This window comes from Rana temporaria, chromosome 3 (assembly GCF_905171775.1).
Source record: "Rana temporaria chromosome 3, aRanTem1.1, whole genome shotgun sequence".
In the NCBI taxonomy this organism is placed as follows: Eukaryota; Metazoa; Chordata; class Amphibia; order Anura; family Ranidae; genus Rana; species Rana temporaria.
In genome coordinates this window covers 458799255-458812892 of record NC_053491.1, presented here as the reverse complement: position 1 = coordinate 458812892, position 13638 = coordinate 458799255, and positions in this window count along the sequence as shown.

The window sequence follows — 13638 nt, the reverse complement described above, 5'->3', positions numbered from 1 at the left end:
GATTACATGTATACACCTCTGGTGGGCCCAGCTGCTCACCTCAAGTTGATCGCAATATGTCCAGATCAACCTGGTCTGGATGTTTATGGTCCACAAATGGAAAGATCTCCGTCCAATGTGTCATATGGGAAAACAAAGTAAAAAGACAACAAAAAGCTGATGGTGAAATAACGTCACAAAGGGGGCTGTTAATTGGGGTCTTGACGGGTGGGAGTGCACTCACATGTAGGTGAGAGATCTCAGGCTCGTCTCCACGAGCACCGAACTCGTAGGTCCCTCTATATTTCCTCTATTTTTTCCCCCGCTAGGTCTTGGAAGTCGTGGGCTAACTGTTTGGTCTCCCCGAGGGTTCAGCGTGTGTGGAGATGTCTCAGCTGGTATGGGCTAATGGTGACTCCTATTCCTCTTTTAGTGCCTTAGATGGAGCACTCACATGGCATGATGGTGGGGAAGAGGTGAAGAGAAATATCCATAGTGTAACCCAGTCAGCGGTACAAACAGTTTTATTAAAAACAGATTAAAAACTCACATAAAAAGCTCAGGAACTAAGCAACAATCCTACGAGTGGCGAACTCGTATGCCTGTTCGTCGGATGCTGGGGTGTGTCCTGCCTGCCAATCCCGACGCGTATCGTCACGGTCACGTGACTTCATCAGGGGATGATGTAGGGGACACATAGACAGACATTTATAGTCTGTGTTAATGAGCGCCCGGCGGCCATTTTGTTGAAGTTCATGAGTAATGACAGCGCTGCTGGTAGTCTACTTGCGCCGTGCTAGATATTGCAAGTGGCGCGTGTAAAATAAAACAAAGAACGGAGGTTCAGAGTATATAACACATATGGATGGCGTCATATCTGAGCAGACCAACCGTAAATATCAGGGTGGGGGATCCAATTCGAGAGACCTAATGCCAAGAGGGGAGAAGCATATTGTAACGTGGAAAAGACAGAGGGAGGAGGGGAAAGGGGAGAGGGGGGGGGCCATAAGATCATGTTTTAATGTAGGAATATGCGGTCTGGAACCATAGTGATAGATGTCCGATAGATACATATCTGGACAATAAAGGATCAGAGTGTCTATATGACCCAAAAAACTCCTAGTAGCATAAAAGGGTGTTAGAACTGATCGGGAAGGAGATGATATGGTAGGACGGGAAGGATGAGGAGGGGAAGGGGCGGGGAGGGGCGGGGAGAGGCTGTCATGGAGATATAAATATCTCCAGAAAAGAACTAAATTAATGAGAGTCTGTAGGTGCCAGATGCCTAGCTAGGGTAGGGAGTGACCATAGGAATAATGACTATAAAAGACCAGGGCAGGGAAGTGTCACACATGTGGGGACTGACGGCCTGATCCCTAGGATCCTAGCCTCATTTATAATAATGGGTGTTTGACCATGCAACGCAAATATTCATATAGGTTGATACGCAAGAATGGGTAATGCACATATACTAGGACCCAGTCAGGCGTATACTACACCTCTCTTCCTCAATTTAGGAGAGTGGTGAATTAACATATGGTGCGTGGTATCAATATAGGTGATTGGTACTCACAAAGGAGGAGGGCGTGATACCAGGGGGAGGGAAGTGGGAGGGGCAGGGATGAAGGGCATGTGGGGAAGAGGGCTTAAGTGCCAGTGGGTAAGTTGCAAATTGCCATACATATCAGGAATGAGGCAAGGCTCACTAATCTTGTGGTAATAGTGGCTAAGTTAAGACACTGTATATATAAAAAAGAGAAACTTTTAGAGTAATTTCAAATGGAAACTATGGAGGAACGAAGTCGGGTAACAAACAAAACCTATATTCAAAAAGTGGGAGTAGGCTAGCCCGAACCACAGGAGGCATGATGTCCCACAGCATTCAACGTACAGCCAGATGCCATCTGGATTATAAATATGTACAGTAAGAGGGAGCATTTGCACAATAAAATCAAAAATCACTAATAAAACAATTGAGGTCAAAATCTATGTTTAAACCCTTAGGTGCAAAAGTGTCCATGGAGAATATGTACTTAGACTCAATTTGGCTCAGTGTTCTAACTTTGTGGCCGCCACGCCAAGGCCTAGAGTAAGGCACTATCCCCCAGAACCTTAAATGTGTGGGGTCGTTTTGATGTACTTCAGCAAAGTGGCGGGATACACTGTGTTTTGGGAACCCGCTTTCAATGTTTTTGACGTGCTCCTTAATGCGAATTCTCAAGAGCCTTTTGGTGCGCCCAATGTACTGGAGGCCGCAACTGCACTCCAGACAGTAGACTGCACCTTCAGTATTGCACCCAATAAATTCTTTGACCTCATATTGAGTCCCATTGCTATTGGACTGAAACTTGGTTACTTTCAGATTAGGTTTATGAGTGTGGGTGCATGAATAGCATCTCTTACAGGGGTAGAACCCTTTTCCCGTAAAGAAGGAGAAAGCTTTTTTGGGGGGGTTAATCACATTCTTGACCAATTGGTCGCGTAAAGTAGGCGCTCGTGTGTACATAAACTTTGGTTTATCAGGTAGTATCTCCTTTAGACCTGGGTCTGACTTTAGAATGTGCCAGTGGCGTAGAATAATCTTCTCTATTTTTCTGTGTTGTACGTTGAATTCTAGAATGATAGGGACCTGATCTTTCTTGCTGACAGGTCTGCGGGTTTCAAGAAGTTGGCTTCTTTGTAGCTCAGATACTTCTCTTATTTTGTCTTGGATAAAGGTTCCTTCATATCCCTTCTCTATAAACCTATCGCCTATTTTGTTGGCTTGAATCTGAAATTCTTCAGTGATCGTGCAATTCCGCCGTAGCCGTACCAGCTGCCCTTTGGGTATGTTAAAGAGCCAGTTCTTGTGGTGGCAGCTGGTGATGGGGAGGTAGCTATTGCGGTCAACGTTTTTAAAAAACGTTTTCGTGCTGAACGCATTGTTCGACCGGCTGATTTCCAAATCTAAGAATGGTATCATCTTTTCTTCAATTTGCCAAGTCAAAACAATATTGACATAGTTATCGTTTAGTTTCTCAAAAAACGATATGAGCGACTGACGGTCACCTTTCCATAAAACAAAAATATCGTCTATGTACCTCTTGTACAATAGAAGATCTGATGGAGAGTCGGAAAAGACGGCCTCTTCCTCCCATTTGGACATAAAGAGTCCTGCTACACTGGGTGCAAACTTAGCCCCCATAGCAACCCCAGTTCGTTGTGAATAATATTGATTTCCGTACCAAAAGTGGCTGTGTTTCAGACAGAAGTCCAGACACTTAATCAAATATTTCCTTTGGAGGCATGGGAGCTTGGTGTATTTACGAAGACCCCACTTTGTAGCATCACAAGCCAGATGGTGGGGAATGATCGTGTATAAGGAGGATACGTCCGCCGTCGCCATCAGGAGTGATCCGTCGGCATCTATACCATCCAGGAGTCTCAGCATTTCTTTCGTATCTTTCAAGTACGCACAAGTTTTCTGCACGGCTGGTTGCAAATATCGATCAATGTATTGGCCAAGTCTGGCAGTAATAGATTCGATCCCGTTCACTATCGGACGAAAAGGTGGAGTTACTAGGTCCTTATGTATTTTGGGCAGTGCGTAAATAATAGGGGTCCTACAGGCTTCTGGGACAAGATATTTAGCCTCCCTTTTGTCTAGAATATTCTTTCTAGTGCCTAGTTGGACTACCTGTTCTAACTCCTTTTTCCATTTGAAAATGGGATTTTTGGATAGTACACTGTATGTATCGGAGTCTTCTAGTAGTTTCATCATCCCAGTGTGATATTGTTCAGTTGTTTGGATGACGATCCCTCCTCCCTTATCCGATCTCGTAATAAGACCTTCGGATAAGGGAGGAGGGATCGTCATCCAAACAACTGAACAATATCACACTGGGATGATGAAACTACTAGAAGACTCCGATACATACAGTGTACTATCCAAAAATCCCATTTTCAAATGGAAAAAGGAGTTAGAACAGGTAGTCCAACTAGGCACTAGAAAGAATATTCTAGACAAAAGGGAGGCTAAATATCTTGTCCCAGAAGCCTGTAGGACCCCTATTATTTACGCACTGCCCAAAATACATAAGGACCTAGTAACTCCACCTTTTCGTCCGATAGTGAACGGGATCGAATCTATTACTGCCAGACTTGGCCAATACATTGATCGATATTTGCAACCAGCCGTGCAGAAAACTTGTGCGTACTTGAAAGATACGAAAGAAATGCTGAGACTCCTGGATGGTATAGATGCCGACGGATCACTCCTGATGGCGACGGCGGACGTATCCTCCTTATACACGATCATTCCCCACCATCTGGCTTGTGATGCTACAAAGTGGGGTCTTCGTAAATACACCAAGCTCCCATGCCTCCAAAGGAAATATTTGATTAAGTGTCTGGACTTCTGTCTGAAACACAGCCACTTTTGGTACGGAAATCAATATTATTCACAACGAACTGGGGTTGCTATGGGGGCTAAGTTTGCACCCAGTGTAGCAGGACTCTTTATGTCCAAATGGGAGGAAGAGGCCGTCTTTTCCGACTCTCCATCAGATCTTCTATTGTACAAGAGGTACATAGACGATATTTTTGTTTTATGGAAAGGTGACCGTCAGTCGCTCATATCGTTTTTTGAGAAACTAAACGATAACTATGTCAATATTGTTTTGACTTGGCAAATTGAAGAAAAGATGATACCATTCTTAGATTTGGAAATCAGCCGGTCGAACAATGCGTTCAGCACGAAAACGTTTTTTAAAAACGTTGACCGCAATAGCTACCTCCCCATCACCAGCTGCCACCACAAGAACTGGCTCTTTAACATACCCAAAGGGCAGCTGGTACGGCTACGGCGGAATTGCACGATCACTGAAGAATTTCAGATTCAAGCCAACAAAATAGGCGATAGGTTTATAGAGAAGGGATATGAAGGAACCTTTATCCAAGACAAAATAAGAGAAGTATCTGAGCTACAAAGAAGCCAACTTCTTGAAACCCGCAGACCTGTCAGCAAGAAAGATCAGGTCCCTATCATTCTAGAATTCAACGTACAACACAGAAAAATAGAGAAGATTATTCTACGCCACTGGCACATTCTAAAGTCAGACCCAGGTCTAAAGGAGATACTACCTGATAAACCAAAGTTTATGTACACACGAGCGCCTACTTTACGCGACCAATTGGTCAAGAATGTGATTAACCCCCCCAAAAAAGCTTTCTCCTTCTTTACGGGAAAAGGGTTCTACCCCTGTAAGAGATGCTATTCATGCACCCACACTCATAAACCTAATCTGAAAGTAACCAAGTTTCAGTCCAATAGCAATGGGACTCAATATGAGGTCAAAGAATTTATTGGGTGCAATACTGAAGGTGCAGTCTACTGTCTGGAGTGCAGTTGCGGCCTCCAGTACATTGGGCGCACCAAAAGGCTCTTGAGAATTCGCATTAAGGAGCACGTCAAAAACATTGAAAGCGGGTTCCCAAAACACAGTGTATCCCGCCACTTTGCTGAAGTACATCAAAACGACCCCACACATTTAAGGTTCTGGGGGATAGTGCCTTACTCTAGGCCTTGGCGTGGCGGCCACAAAGTTAGAACACTGAGCCAAATTGAGTCTAAGTACATATTCTCCATGGACACTTTTGCACCTAAGGGTTTAAACATAGATTTTGACCTCAATTGTTTTATTAGTGATTTTTGATTTTATTGTGCAAATGCTCCCTCTTACTGTACATATTTATAATCCAGATGGCATCTGGCTGTACGTTGAATGCTGTGGGACATCATGCCTCCTGTGGTTCGGGCTAGCCTACTCCCACTTTTTGAATATAGGTTTTGTTTGTTACCCGACTTCGTTCCTCCATAGTTTCCATTTGAAATTACTCTAAAAGTTTCTCTTTTTTATATATACAGTGTCTTAACTTAGCCACTATTACCACAAGATTAGTGAGCCTTGCCTCATTCCTGATATGTATGGCAATTTGCAACTTACCCACTGGCACTTAAGCCCTCTTCCCCACATGCCCTTCATCCCTGCCCCTCCCACTTCCCTCCCCCTGGTATCACGCCCTCCTCCTTTGTGAGTACCAATCACCTATATTGATACCACGCACCATATGTTAATTCACCACTCTCCTAAATTGAGGAAGAGAGGTGTAGTATACGCCTGACTGGGTCCTAGTATATGTGCATTACCCATTCTTGCGTATCAACCTATATGAATATTTGCGTTGCATGGTCAAACACCCATTATTATAAATGAGGCTAGGATCCTAGGGATCAGGCCGTCAGTCCCCACATGTGTGACACTTCCCTGCCCTGGTCTTTTATAGTCATTATTCCTATGGTCACTCCCTACCCTAGCTAGGCATCTGGCACCTACAGACTCTCATTAATTTAGTTCTTTTCTGGAGATATTTATATCTCCATGACAGCCTCTCCCCGCCCCTCCCCGCCCCTTCCCCTCCTCATCCTTCCCGTCCTACCATATCATCTCCTTCCCGATCAGTTCTAACACCCTTTTATGCTACTAGGAGTTTTTTGGGTCATATAGACACTCTGATCCTTTATTGTCCAGATATGTATCTATCGGACATCTATCACTATGGTTCCAGACCGCATATTCCTACATTAAAACATGATCTTATGGCCCCCCCCCTCTCCCCTTTCCCCTCCTCCCTCTGTCTTTTCCACGTTACAATATGCTTCTCCCCTCTTGGCATTAGGTCTCTCGAATTGGATCCCCCACCCTGATATTTACGGTTGGTCTGCTCAGATATGACGCCATCCATATGTGTTATATACTCTGAACCTCCGTTCTTTGTTTTATTTTACACGCGCCACTTGCAATATCTAGCACGGCGCAAGTAGACTACCAGCAGCGCTGTCATTACTCATGAACTTCAACAAAATGGCCGCCGGGCGCTCATTAACACAGACTATAAATGTCTGTCTATGTGTCCCCTACATCATCCCCTGATGAAGTCACGTGACCGTGACGATACGCGTCGGGATTGGCAGGCAGGACACACCCCAGCATCCGACGAACAGGCATACGAGTTCGCCACTCGTAGGATTGTTGCTTAGTTCCTGAGCTTTTTATGTGAGTTTTTATCTGTTTTTAATAAAACTGTTTGTACCGCTGACTGGGTTACACTATGGATATTTCTCTTCACCTCTTCCCCACCATCATGCCATGTGAGTGCTCCATCTAAGGCACTAAAAGAGGAATAGGAGTCACCATTAGCCCATACCAGCTGAGACATCTCCACACACGCTGAACCCTCGGGGAGACCAAACAGTTAGCCCACGACTTCCAAGACCTAGCGGGGGAAAAAATAGAGGAAATATAGAGGGACCTACGAGTTCGGTGCTCGTGGAGACGAGCCTGAGATCTCTCACCTACATGTGAGTGCACTCCCACCCGTCAAGACCCCAATTAACAGCCCCCTTTGTGACGTTATTTCACCATCAGCTTTTTGTTGTCTTTTTACTTTGTTTTCCCATATGACACATTGGACGGAGATCTTTCCATTTGTGGACCATAAACATCCAGACCAGGTTGATCTGGACATATTGCGATCAACTTGAGGTGAGCAGCTGGGCCCACCAGAGGTGTATACATGTAATCTTGGTGTTGGCTCAACTACTCTATCCCACTCACACTCCGGATTCAAGGGTCTTATATGTACTTTCTCTAGAACTACCTTCCGTGCGTTTTTCCTTAAAAGTGTGTGTATTCTGTGTATTATTATTTATACAACACTTGCACTGTTGGAGATTGGATTGATTTTTGATGAAACACACCCATACACGGCAGAATTGTGCCAGATCTGGACTTTTTTCAGAGTGCCGGACTTTATTGAGGACCGTCGTTTTGTGATTTATTGGCTTCTGGGTTAGATCCGACAGGTATACGTCTTCGTACGCCTTCGGATCTAAGATGCAATTCTTCGGCGTCCGCTGGGTGGCGTTCCCGTCGTTTTCCGCATCGAGTATGCAAATTAGCTATTTCCGACGATCCACGAACGTACGACCGGCCGTCGCATTCTTTTACATTGTCTCTAGTCGGCTTTTTTCGGCGTATAGTTAAACCTGCTATTTGGTGGCGTATAGTTAAACCTTCTATGTTAAGTATGGCCGTCGTTCCTGCGTTTAACTTGAATTTTTTTTTTCATTTGCGTAAGACGTCCGTGAATCGGGCTGGACGTAATTTACGTCCACGTCAAAACAATGACGTCCTTGCGACATCATTTAGCGCAATGCACGGCGGGAAATTTAGGGACGGCGCATGCGCAGTTCGTACGGTGCGGGGACGCGCTTCATTTAAATGAAACATGCCCCCTACCCGCCCAATTTGAATTCCGCGCCCTTACGCCGCGAGAGATACACTACGCCGCTGTAACTTACTGTGCAAATTCTTTCAGGATTCAAACCAAAAAAAGTAAGTTACGGCGGCGTAGCGTATCTCAGATACGCTGCACCAAGCCAGATCTTTGCGGATCTGCCCCTAAGTGTCCCATATTTAAAGAGACCCTACCACAAAATATATATACTACAAAATATGTTCTTCCCCACTTTTATGTATTTTTTCTGTGTTTTATAAACTGCAAAAGGTTATTATTGTTCAATAGTATGCTGATATCTAGTGGAGGTTTTGGGCCACGGCAGCTTGTTTATTATGTGATTTTGGTTTCTCCCTCTGTCCTCCCCTCCTCTTTGGTGCTAGTTAGTTCAGCCTTAGCTAGACCATCCCCATTCTATTTTCTATCCCCTGTCAGTGTTTGTTATTTACAAAGATGGCGCCTGGGAAAGTCCTGTTTTCTTACACTTTAAAAAAAAACTGTACTGCAATTATTTGCATGCTATTATCAAGCTTATGATCTACCAGAACCCCCAGATCCTTCTCCGCCATTGATTCCCCAGTCGCACTCCCCCTAGTATGTATGATGCATGCATATTTTTAGCCTCCAAGTGCATAACTTTACATTTATCAACATTAAAGTGGTTGTAAACCCCTTTTTTAACTTTATGCTACAGGTAAGTCTATATTAAAGTGGATGTAAACCCCAAAAAAAAAAAAAAATGTATGTCACAATGTAGAGTTTCAAGATTTCCTATTATCTGTGCCCAGTCTTGCCACACAGAGTTAATCCAGCTCTGAGCAATCCTCTTTTATTGTTCAGTGAAATAAAACGGACTTACAGAGAAAAATCTTAGTCCGTTTCGCCCCCTTGCTGTGAGTGACAGGTTATTTACATATGTCATGCACTAGCCTGGAGACAGGCATTATTTTTTAATTCCCACCCCCACTCCTTTTCTGAAGTCATGTGGCTACTTTTCTGGATTTTGACTGGATGTTAGTGATCATAGACGAATTTAGTGAAAGAAATACACAGGACAAAATGCATGTTGACAAGGGGAGTGTAGAGGAGGGCGGGGCAGTCTACTGACATCACGACTCCACCCACAGAGCGCCAGACAACAGACCCACCCACAGAATCTGCAGTGTTTCAGTTCTTATACCAGACAGAAGGGAGACATTTGACAGGTAAGGATACATGCAGGAGGCATCTATATCCTTATAGATCAGCACTATGGCAGTAGTTTAGAAAGGATGAGATTGGGCATATGCTTCCCAGGGAAAAAAAATAAAAAAATGGGTAGATTTGGAAGAAAAAACCTCTAAAGTAGTGTTGGGGCAGATTCTCTGGATCCCAAGGCAGTTTAGAGGGTTGACGGAACCAATGGCACCAATTACTTCAGTAGTATTTAATACCTGGGATAAACTAGCCAAAGGTTCACAGCTACAACAAAATAGTCCCTTAATGCCCTTAACAGGAAACAACTACTTTCCTCCGGGGAAGGACAACAAATTATATCTAAAATGGACTACAGCACCTTATTTAAGATTGAGGGATGTAATGAAGGGGAATGTCCTTTGCTCACTAAATGAACTCCGTGAAATATATGGGCCCTCCCCCTAGGAGGTCTGGAGATATAAACAACTGCAACATTTTGTAGGTTCCCTTCCTAGACCACTCCGGGGGATTGGTGAATTAAATGTATGGGAAAAATTAGTGGACCAAACGGACACAGGGGGTTACGGAATTTCAACCATCTATAAGCTTCTGATAACACAACTAGAAGTTGGAGCTATATGCCCAACAAGAAGCTGGGAAAGGGAATTAAACCAAATATTACCAGAAATTATGAGAAATAAAGTTGTAGATTATGTACATTCAACATCAATAAATACCCGGATAAAAGAAATGAATTTTAAATTATTAGTTAAGTGGTATTATGTTCCAGCAAAACTACACAAGATAAACCCCCAGGTCTCACCCTTGTGTTGGAGGGAGTGTGGGGAGGTGGGAACCCATGCCCATATCTGGTGGCAGTGCCCTAAAATCCAACAATATTGGAAACAAATATTAGAATTAATAAAAGAGATTAGTAAAATAGAGATTATTTTGGAGCCCTGGCAGTGTTTGTTCCATGCAACAACCATACCCAGGAAAAAATATAAAACATCAATCGTGCCTATTTTACTAAACATAACAAAATTACTGATTCCGAAAAAATGGAAGGAAAAACAGGCTCCGTCAATACAAGAATGGTTAAGGGAAGTAGAAAAAATTAGAAATATGGAGGAAGACCAGTACTGGGAAATAAACCAGAGAGAAGCAGGGATCTGGAGAGGCTGGGTGGACTTTAAGCAATCCCAGCTCTATCAAGATCTTATGAGCAGGGAAGATAGGATGTAGGTATGCCTGAGGGTTTAGTACCTCTGGAGAGAGAGGGAGGTCACCCCCTAAAGGGTTTTTTTCTCTTTTGTCTTTCCCTCCCTCCCCCTCCCCTTTTTTTTTTTTTTTGCACGAGTGGATTGGAAGGGGAGAAATGTTAGTTAAATTTTCCCCCTTAAGAGGAAGGGAAAGGAAGAGAAAATAAAAATAAATGGATTTAGTCACTGGGAATAAATATAAAGTTAAACACATAAAGATATTTTGATAGGTATCACGAAAGGGAGAAGAGGATAAAGATACACGTAGTATTTAATTCCTCCCCCCTCCCCCCCCTTTTTTTTTTTCCTCACAAGAGATTTAATAAGGAATTAAATATGGTTTTAACACTTAATGGGAATAGGAAGGGGGTGTGGTGGGGGTTAATAAAAAAAAGCCCCCCCCCCCTTTTTTTTTTTTTCCTTTTCTTTGGAGGGAGATGGAGGGAAAGCATAAGAGAAGAGGGAGGATAAAGGAGAGGGAGAAAGATAAAAAGGTGTAGGATAGACCCAAATCGAGAATGTTGTCATTAATGTTGTCATGTATATTTAAGTTATGTTGAGTGTATTTAAAGGTGAATCTTTTGTACACGTTTAACACAAATGTAATATAATGTGAATTGTGTATGTTTTAAAAAAATTTTTTCGAAATAAAAACAAATAGAAATGCAATGTGAAAAAAAAAAAAAAAAAGAAAGGATGAGAGTGGCTTTACATCCACTTTAAGCTTGTGATCTACCAGAACACCCAGATCCTTCTCCACCATTGATTCCCCAGTCGTACTTACTCTGATATAAATGATGCATGCATATTCTTAGCCTCCAAGGGCCGGATTCAGATACGAGATACGACGGCGTATCTGCGGATACGACGGCGTATCTGCGGATACACCGTCGTTTCTCTGAGTGCGGGCCGTCGTATCTATGTGACTGATTCAGAGAATCAGTTACGCATAGATTTCCCTAAGATCCGACAGGTGTAAGTGTCTTACACCGTCGTATCTTAGGCTGCATATTTATGCTGGCCGCTAGGTGGCGCTTCCGTATATTTACGCGAGGAATATGCTAATTAGATATATACGCCGATTCAGAAACGTACGTCCGTACGTTGTTTACGTTAGGCTTTTTTCGGCGTAAAGTTACCCCTGCTATATGAGGCGTAGCTAATGTTAAGTATGAATGTCGTTCCTGCGCCGAGTTTTGAAAATTTTCTGTCGTTTGCGTAAGTCGTTTGCGTAAGTCGTTCGCGAATGGGGCTGGACGTCATTTACGTTCACATCGAAACCAATACGTCCTTGCGGCATACTTTGGAGCAATGTACACTGGGATATTCCACGGACGGCGCATGCGCCGTTCGTAAAATACGTCAAATACGGGGGGTCACAGTTAATATACATAAAACACGCCCACATCATCCCCATTTGAATTAGGCGGGCTTACGCCGGACCAAATACGTTACGCCGCCGTAACTAAGGGCGCAAGTTCTTTCTGAATACGGAACTTGCGCCCAAATTTACAGCGGTGTAACGTATCTGAGATACATTACGCCGGCACATAGATAGACCATTCTATCTGAATCTAGCCCCAAGTGTATAACTTTGCATTTATCAACATTAAAGTGGTTGTAAACCCTTTTTTTTTACTTTATGCTACAGGTAAGTCTATATTAAGGATTACCTGTAGCTACCCAGGACATCTCCTAAACCTGCACGGCTTAGGAGGTATCCCCCTATGTCTGCATGTGCCGAAGTCATCGGCACATGCGCACTGGGGCAAACTGAAGCAATGGCACCTACAGTATGTACCGTTGCTCCAGTCTTCGTGCCGTTACCGGCAACTCCCACGCGCATGCGCAGGAGTGACGTCATCGCGGCTCCAGCCAATCACAGCGTCGGAGCCGCGATACCCGGAAGTAACACCGGGATGACATGTCGGCGGCTGAAGGGGGAGACGAGGACCGCTGCGGGGACTTTGATCGGAGGTAAGTACTACATAATGAGCTAGTAGTACTTCGTTTGTCACATAGATGTCCAATGAAACCGTTCATTGAGGTTGGCTTGTAAATATATCATTATATCATTTAAATATAAAAAAAATATATCCCGATATCATTTATAAAGTTATTAAAAAGTAAGGGTCCCAACACTGAACCTTGGGGGAACACCACTGATAACCTTAGACCATTCAGAGTGAGAATCATTAACCACTACTCTCTGAATTCTGTCAGTTTTCTATCCATTTACAAACTGATCTTTCCAATCCTGTAGACCAGGGATCTCCAAACTACGGCCCTCCAGCTGTTGCGGAACTACACATCCCATGAGGCATTGCAAAACTCTGACATTCACAGTAATGACTTTGCATGATGGGAATTGTAGCTCCTGATCAACTGAAGGGCCATAGTTTGGAGACCCATGCTGTAGACTTTACCTTACACATGAGCCGTGTGTGCGGAACTGTATCAAACGCTTTTGCAAAATCCAAGTATATCACGTCCACCGCCACGCCTCTGTCCAAGGTTTTACTTACCTCTTCATAAAAAGAAATCAGGTTTGTCTGACAACTTCTGTCTTTCATGAATCCATGCTGTCTGTTGCTTAACCACTTAAGGACCGCCGCCTGTAGATATACGTCCACAGAATGGCATGGCTGGGCAGATAGACGTACCAGCACGTCCTGTACATCTACCCAGCCGTGGGTCGCGGGCACGCGCCCGCGACCTGGTCCGAAGCTTCGGGACCGCGGGACCCGCGGACCCAAACGCCGCTGGGGTCCCGCGATCGGTCCCCGGAGCTGAAGAACGGGGAGAGCCGTATGTAAACAAGGCTTCCCCGTGCTTCACTGTGGCGGCTGCATCGATCGTGTGATCCCTTTTATAGGGAGACACA